We start from the raw sequence: 8775 nt of genomic DNA on the forward strand, positions 1-8775 counted from the left end.
CATGGAATTTGACCCATTTGTTTTGGGGTCTTAAAAAGGGGGCAGAAAACAAGTCCAGTGGAGAAGCAATTACAGAAGCCAGAACTCCTGCCTTCTGCACTCCCCCCAAATAATTTTGATTCACACTCCCATTGGGGGAGAAGTGATAGGAGGAAGAGGATAAGAGGGCTCAAACTTCAGCTCCATCAGAACCCAGAGAGAGTTGGAAAAGAGTGACATTTGGATGTAGTAATAGGGTTATGTGTGGCTTGGAGGGGAAGAGAGGACAGAACTTGAAAGAAAAGGGGGGCAATTATGTACACATGTAGACATGTAGTTGTAGAGGTGATAGTCAACCCATGCCTGCAACTTTAGGAGAACTGCTGTGGCTTGCAGTGGAGGGACTGGGGACTCAGAACTCTGGTGGTGGGAACAGTATGGAATTATACCCTTGTTGATATGTAATTTTGTAAAATATTGAATCACTAATAAAATTAAAAAAATTAAAATGCAAAAAAAGAGAGGACCCAATAAATGTTTAGAAAAATTCCACTTGAAAGAAAAGGGGGGACAGAAAGGAGATGAAGAAATCATTGAATTCCCTATAAAAAGCTTCTCTACCAGCTAACCTTTGCTTGTAACAAAGCAGAGCACAAGTTAGTGACCTAAAATCACCTTTCATCTGCTACACAGTTTCATAGTTGGTTGTTTAGACTGGGAACCCCATTTTCATCTATGTAACTGTGGTTAGCTTCAAACCAGCAAGGTGGCTCTGCCTCAGGGGCTTGATTGCATGCTGGTTTGGAGTGAGGGGGGTGAATGGACCACAGGACTTTTATCCTTCAGTCTGCTACTCAAAAAGACTGTCCCAATAAAAAGCAGAGGCAAGCAAATTCTCTTGAAATGTAAGCTTAGAAGCAGTTACTTTGGCTACATTGAATGGTTAAAACAAATCACAAATCCAAGTCAGGCTGAAGAGGAGGGAAAAAGACACTACATTCTCTTGGTGGGAAGGTGCAAAGTCACATGGGAAGGACAAGGATAAGGATAAAGATGAGGCCACATTTTGCAAATAATCTGAGGCCAGCCAGTGGTGTTCCTGATTGAGCGCACATGTTACATGCGTTGCCATGCTCAAAGATCTGGTTCAATCCCCTGCTCCCCTCCTGCAGGTGGGGAGCTTCATGAGTAGTGAGGCATGTCTGCAGCTTCCTCTCTTTCTCTCTCCTTCTCTATTTCTCCACCCCTTCTCATTTTCTCTCTGTCCTATCAAATAAAAAGAGAAAGAGAGGTCAAGCCTGGGTGATATCATGCCTGGTACAGTGTATATGCTACAATGTGCAAGGAACTGACTTTAAGCCTGTGACCCCTCCTGTAGTGAGGAAGCTTCACAAGTGGTGAAGCAATGCTGCAGATGTCTCTCTATCTTTCCCTTTCTATTTCCCTCTCTTCTCTCAAGTTCTCTCTATTGGTATCCAAAATAAATAAAATAAAATATTTTAAAAAATAGAAAAGGAGAAAATAAAAGGCTGCTGGGAGCAGTGGATTTACAGTATAGGAACCGAGCCCTATTGATAACCCTGCTGGCTATAAAAAAAAAAAAAAAAAAGCAAAAAAAAAAAAAACAACTTCCATAGACTTGGTTAAGGGGAAATAAAATAAGAGTGATGTGTGATTTATGCTTTGGAAGATTTAACCAATTCTTAAGGATAAAAACCAGGCACAAATAGAAGTTTCTAAGGCAGAAAGAGAAACATCCTTCCTCCAGCATAGCAGCTAGCCATGTCCCCTAAGAATTTAGACTGGGACTGATTCTCTAAACTTCTTTTCCTGACCAGGGACAGATAGTCTGTCAGCCCATAATCTAGATTCTGCAAGGGCACAGCAAGCCTCTTCAAAGATTAGAGAGTTAAACATAACAGAATTGATATTTCCCCAAAACCTGCAATCTTTAAAAAAAAAAAGTTATTTGTTTCCCACGAGAGACAGAGAGACCAGAGCATGTGGCCTATGGTGGTGCCAGCGATAGAACCCGAGACATTGAGGACCTCAGGCATACAAGTATGGTATGACTCTGCAGCCTAGTTGGGGCTTGGAGGGAACAATGCACCTCTGCTCCACTTGGAGTCATCCTAACTCCCAGGCTGGGGACTATAGCCATGGAAACATGCTCACTCATATCTGACACTTGGGCTGGGAAGACTCAGACTTGAGGGGGTTGACTGTGCAGGGCTCCCCAGACACTTGCCACTTTATGGAGAACTCGATGTGGTATCTCCAGCAGGACAACAGGAGTTCTGAGTCAACATTAAAGAACTCTAGCTAACCAGAAGCTGCCTGTCTTTTTTTTTTTTTAATTTCTTTATTGGGGATTAATGTTTTACATTTGACAGTAAATACAATAGTTTGTACATGCATAACATTTCTAAGTTTTTCACATAACAATACAACCCCTACTAGGTCCTCTGTCATCTTTTTTGTACCTGTTCTCTCCCCCCTACCCACCCCAGAGTCTTTTACTTTGGTGCAATACACCAACTCCTGTTCAGGTTCTACTTGTGTTTTCTCTTCTGATCTTGTTTTTCAACTTCTGCCTGAGAGTGAGATCATCCTCTATCATCCTTCTGTTTCTGACTTATTTCACTTAACATGAATTTTTCAAGGTCCATCCAAGATGGGCTGAAAATGGTGAAGTCACCATTTTATTCCAGTATGTATATATACCACAACTTGCTCAGCCACTTATCTGTTGCTGGACACCTGGGTTGAGAAGCTGCTTGTCTTAAGGCCAGTACATTTGAGACCTTAATGATTCCTCTCAAATATCTTCACAATAACATCACAGGTTGTGTATAACTGAATGCTGAGATCATCTGAATGTTTGTCTCTGGCAGGGTCTATGCTTCTTCCAGTTAAATCTAGGCAGGCCTATGTCTTCAGCAAAATGACATGTGTGACTTCCAGTCTAGGAAATAAAGCAGCATAGTTTTCTTTTTTAAAATTTTATTTATTTATTATTGGATAGAGACAGAGAAAAATTGAGAGGGGAGGGAGAGATAGAGAGGGAAAGAGACAGAGAGACACCTGCAGACCTGCTTCACCACTTGTGAAAATTTTTGCCTGCAGGTGGGGACCAGGGGCTTGAACCCAGGTCCTTGTGCATTGTAATATGTGCACTTAATCAGGTGCACCACCACCTGGCCCCTAGCAACATAGTTTTCTTTCCATCTCTTTCTGACTTTGAGCCTCTACCCCTCACCTCAATACTCTAAAGGCACCAAAATACTGACTTCTTCTTTTGAGGTCCTGCAAATGGGACTTAAGATAGCACCAAAAATACAACTCTGCAGAAAGAAGTACAAGAATTATTTGTTGGGGACAGTTTCCTGTACTTGTTTTTTGTTGCCAGCAAGCATAGCAGTGATCATGGACCTTCCACCTTCTGCACCCCATAATGATCCTGGGTCCACACTCGCAGAGGGATAAAGAATAGGGAAGCCTCCAATGGGGGTAGGATGGGATATAGAACCTTGGTGGTAGGAATTGTGTGGAATTGTATCCTTCTTATCCAGTGAACTTGTAGATCATAATTAAACCAATAATAAAAAATAAATACCTATCTACATGTGTCCCTACATGTCTCTACAAAGAGATTTCCCTAAATTGCTGGGCTACCATGGGGTTAGAGAGAATGCGACCAGAGCCAGCCTGGGCTGCTACTCACTCAGCGATGGAAGAGATGACCCAGGAACAGAGCTGGTGGTGGCAAGGCGATTCAATCCTTTATTCATCAGAGAGCCAAGGCTTTTAAGAGTCGGACCTGGAAGTGACAAGTCAGAAATGGAAATGGAAATGGAAATGGCTTGACATGGTTTAGAAAGGGGCGGAGAAAGGCAAAAGGGGCTGGGAAAGGTAGGAACTTCCTTAGCAATTGTTGCGAGGGTTTTAACTGGTAGGATAAATAATACCCTGCAGGCAGGGAGGGTCTTGAGGGCAGAAAGAAGACATATCAAAGGAATGGAATGGGTGGGGGTTATGTAGATAAGGGAGCAGGAATGCAGGGTGCTTTGTGAGGCAGGGAGTCTGATAAGACCAGGCAAACCTTGGGGTTTTTTGTCCCTCCTTGCTTGACCTCTCAGTAGAGAGAGAGACTGACAGGATAGATATCCCCTCAAGTCAAGCCCTGCCAAGCTCAACCACATCTTCACAATTTCCTGACACTAAATCCCTACTCATGACCTCTGCCACACACATATTCCATTTTCTCCTTTAGAGAGGGAGAAAGAGAGACAGCACTATCTTGCCACTTGTAAAACTTCTCCCATGAAGGTGAGGGCCAGGGACTTAAAACTAGGTCCTTGGGCTTAATAACATGTGCGCTCTACCAGGTGCACTAACGCACAGCACTCCATTCTCCTTTAAAATTTTTTTATTATCTTTATTTATTGGATAGAGACAGCCAGAAATCTAGAAGGTAGGGGAGACAGAGAGGGAGAGAGAAAGAGAGACACCTGCTGACCTGCTTCACCCCTTGTGAAGCTTTCCCCTTGCAGGTGGGGACTGGGGTCCATTCTACTTTTAACCCCATTCCCACCTCCCTGTGAGTGAGAGAGTACTTGCAGAGTCTGCAACAGACCATTCTTCTGGGAAGGTGACCCCCAAACTAAAAGCCTTTTCTCTGCAAAAACCAAACAAATAAGCAAACAAAACAAAACAAAACAAAAAATACTGCTCCTTGTCATTGCTGACTTTCTGTGTGATGAGTCATAGACCTGGATAAGCAAAAGTTAGGCTGGATTTCTAGCATTTCCCACAACAAGCAGCCAGGGAAGTGGCTTAGCAGGTAGAGTACAAAATTCCCCAGATGAGTCTTCAGGTGCTGGCCAGTGGGCATTACAGACTCCATCTTGTTCTTCACACATATAGATAGGCATTTCTTACATTCTCTTACTCCCTCTGTGCCTGCCACACAGAAAATGGTATTGATTAGTGATGTGTATCTGCCGTTTTTGCCTTGTCATACTAAGGCAGGCTAAACTAGGAGTTTGGTATAAAGACAGGTATTGTTTAACCATGTCATCTTGAAGTTTTTCAAGGGACAAGACCACCAAACCCTGGAGACTCATTCTTCATGAGAAGATCCCTTCTAGCAGCCAGAAAGCCATGTCACAGGACGTCCTCTCTTGATTAGCGAGAGGGCTGCAGAACTTGACTGTTCTTTCCCACACTCTAGTCACTATAAACCTGAACCCCAGTCTGAGAGAAAGGTAGCTTTTATCTTTAAACCTACATACTTAAAGAAGTCATTCACTGAGAGTTGGGTGGAAGCGCAGTGGGTTGAGCGCATGTGGCAAAAAGTGCAAGGACCGGCATAAGGATCCCGGTTGCAGCCCCCGGCTCCCCACCTTCAGGGGAGTCGCTTCACAAGTGGTGAAGCAGATCTGCAGGTGTCTATCTTTCTCTCCCCCTCTCTGTCTTCCCCTCCTCTCTGCATTTTCCTCTGTCCTATCCAACAATGAAGACATCAATAACAACAACAATATTAACTACAACAATTAAAAAGAAGTCATTTATTTAAAAGAGAGGAATGTATACCTGGGAAGAGAGAAACATACACAGAGAAAAAGAGAGAGAAGGAGAGAGAGGGAGGGTGGGAGGGAGACAAGGGAACCGCTCAGCCCTGGCATATGGTGGTGCTGAAAACTGAACTTGGAACCCTTCTAGTGCCTCAGGAATGCAAACCTGGTGCTCTACTTCTGGTGCTGTCTCTCTGGAGGATTTTTCTTTGTTTTTATTTTGTATTTGCTAGTATGTCATCTTCTCAGGTTCACTGGCACCTGATTGAATCTCCTTTTCCTTGAGCCAGTCCTTCTTGATTAATTGGCCTCCTGAGCTGAAGCTCCAGTTTGGAAACATCAGATGTGACTGCTGAACAGCCCTCAGACCTTGAGTATCAGAACCATACTCTCCCTTATCCCTGCCAGAAAACTGGACTCCCCCCCAACCCCAGGTGGGCCTGACTTCTCACATATCTCCTTATATCATCTCACTTGGCAGGTTCAACTGGTAGAAATCACATGGCTTATCTTAATGGCAAAGGAGTCTGGGAAATGTAGTGTTGGGATCTATATGGGCAAACACAGAGACCTAAATGACAGATCAGGTCTACACTCATGCAAGCTTTTAGTGTATTAGTGACTCACATGTTTTGCATTTTCAGAGATTAGAGCTAGTTTAGAGCCAGTATGCAGAAATCCTTGAAGGTCAGGGTATTTCTTGTCTCCCAGGATACAGCTACTCTTAAAAAGTTCTACAGTTCTAAAAAATGGTGACTTCACCGTTTTCAGCCGATCTTGGATGGACCTTGAAAAAATCATGTTGAGTGAAATAAGTCAGAAACAGAAGGATGAATATGGGATGACCTCACTCTCAGGCCGAAGTTGAAAAACAAGATTAGAAAAGAAAACACAAGTCGAACCTGAAATGGAATTGGAGTATTACACCAAAGTAAAAGACTCTGGGGTGGGTGGGTGGGTGGGGAGAATACAGGTCCATGAAAAATGATGAATGAAATAGTGGGGGTTGTATTGCTAAATGGGAATCTGGGGAATGTTATGCATGTAAAAAAAAAAAAAAAGAAGAAGTAGAAACGCAAAGCAGAAATTGACTGAGTTTGGAGTACGGCACCAAAGTAAGAAAGCAGAAGTATACTAGAGTTTGCAGTGAGTACCTCCCTAATACTTCCTCTCCACTTTTCCAAGCTTTGGGTCCATGATTGCTCAACAATTTGTTTGGCTTTGTATGTTAACTCTCTTTTCAGTCACCAGGTTCCAGGTGTCATCAGGATGCCGGCCAGACTTCCCTGGATTGAAGACACCACCAATGTGTCCTGGAGCTCAGCTTCCCCAGAGACCCATCCTACTAGGGAAAGAGAGAGGCAGACTGGGAGTATGGACCGACCAGTCAACGCCCATGTTCAGCGAGGAAGCAATTACAGAAGCCAGACCTTCTACCTTCTGCAACCCTCAATGACCCTGAGTCCATGCTCCCAGAGGGATACAGTGGGAAAGCTATCGGGGGAGGGGGTGGGATATGGAGATTGGGCGGTGGGAATTGTGTGGAGTTGTACCCCTCCTACCCTATGGTTTTGTTAATTAATCCTTTCTTAAATAAAAAATAAATAAATAAATAAATAAAAAAAGTTCTACAGTTCTGGGGAAGTTCAAGGGGAGATACAACAGTATGTGCTATGATGCTACTGCAAGATCCTTCCTCATGGGCCCCTTTCGCTCAAAGTTCTCTGGGTCTTTTTTTTTTTTTTTCATGTTTTATTTTATTTTATTTTAAATTTATTCCTTTATTGGGGAATTAATGTTTTACATTCAACAGTAAATACAATAGTTTGTACATACATAACATTCCCCAGTTTCCCATTTAACAATACAACTCCCACTATGTCATCTATCATCCTTCATGGACCTGTATTCTCCCCATCCACCCACCCACCCCAGAGTCTTTTACTTTGGTGCGATATGCCGTTCTCTGGGTCTTTGAACTGACTCTGGTTTTTGGAATTGGGTAAGTATCTATCATTCTCTATTATGGGGCTTAAGGAAGGACTCTTCCTAAGCTAAGGTTTTTTTTTTTTTAAGATTTTATTTCTCAAAGAAATAAAGAAATAGAGTGAGAAAGAGAATCAGAGCATCATGCTGGCACATGTTATACCAGGCATTGAACTCAGGGCCAATATTTGAGCCAACAATAATAACAATTATTATTAATATTATTATTACTTTGCCACAAGGATTACTGCTGGGGCTTGATGCCTATACCACTCTACCTTTCATGGTAACTTGTGAGGCTATGTGTAAGCTTGATAGAGCTTAGGGAGAACTCCCCCATCCCTGGATGGAGGTCTGGGAAAGACACCCCCTTGTAAGTCTCCCTTGTCGAGTTGAGCAAAGGGGAGAAACCACGTCTCTCAGACTTAGTTCTTCCCTTCTTGACTCTCAAGCCCACAGAAACCTCACTACCTCTCTCCATTAACCGCAGGCCACATGGCTGCCTACCTTAAGGTTCATTTACTCAAAGTTCACCTTACCTTCTGATCACAGAGGAGAACACACCTTATCACACACTCCATCATACACCTCAGACCAGACCCCAGACAAGAGAAATTCCAAACTATATGGCTTTTTGATATTCATCGTCTCTCTGTCTCACCCTACTGGTTTAACCCCTATGCTTCTCTCAAATTCCTTTGGATAATTAAGTTGCTTGCGTCATGGAGAACAACTGTCTTGTGTCTCATCAATTCCTGTCATACCAGCCCTCTACCATAGGGGCTGACCTTTAAGAAACCTGTAATTTCTGACATATTTCAATAATGCCCTTTGTTTAGTTTTCTATTTAGACTCATCCACCTGCCAATAAACGAGATTTGAGATTTGAGAACACATCATTTCTGCTTCGTGTTGTCCCTTGAGCGAGCGAGCGAGAGAGAACCGGTCGGATTAGCCTTCCTGCTGGTGTCACCCCCTGTGAACTGTTCATTTTATAGAAGGTGAGAGACAGAAAGAGAGAGGAAGAGGGAGGCAGAAAGAAGGGGAGACACTTGCAACACTGCTCCATTGGTCACTAAGATTCTTTTCTGCAAGTGGGGATAGGGGCTGGAAACCAGATTTTAGCACATGGTAAAGTGTGTGCTTTACCGGCTAAGCTACCACCGATCTCCTGTACATTACATTATTTAAGCTTTTGAGATTAATCTCATGGCATAGTTTATATTTTCATTTC

At 43.1% G+C, this 8775-nt stretch overlaps 1 long non-coding RNA gene across 1 annotated transcript; it reads right to left on the reverse strand.

Annotated features, from left to right (window-relative positions):
* Positions 1-2188: 2188 nt before the first annotated feature.
* Positions 2189-8178, reverse strand: LOC132541718 (uncharacterized). The gene is made up of 3 exons (XR_009552816.1): positions 8081-8178; positions 3704-3799; positions 2189-2944 (listed from the first exon to the last, which is right to left on the reverse strand). It is a non-coding gene; the product is annotated as an uncharacterized LOC132541718 (long non-coding RNA).
* Between the last annotated feature and the right edge of the window lie 597 nt (positions 8179-8775).

This window comes from Erinaceus europaeus, chromosome 12, assembly GCF_950295315.1.
Source record: "Erinaceus europaeus chromosome 12, mEriEur2.1, whole genome shotgun sequence".
In the NCBI taxonomy this organism is placed as follows: domain Eukaryota; kingdom Metazoa; phylum Chordata; class Mammalia; order Eulipotyphla; family Erinaceidae; genus Erinaceus; species Erinaceus europaeus.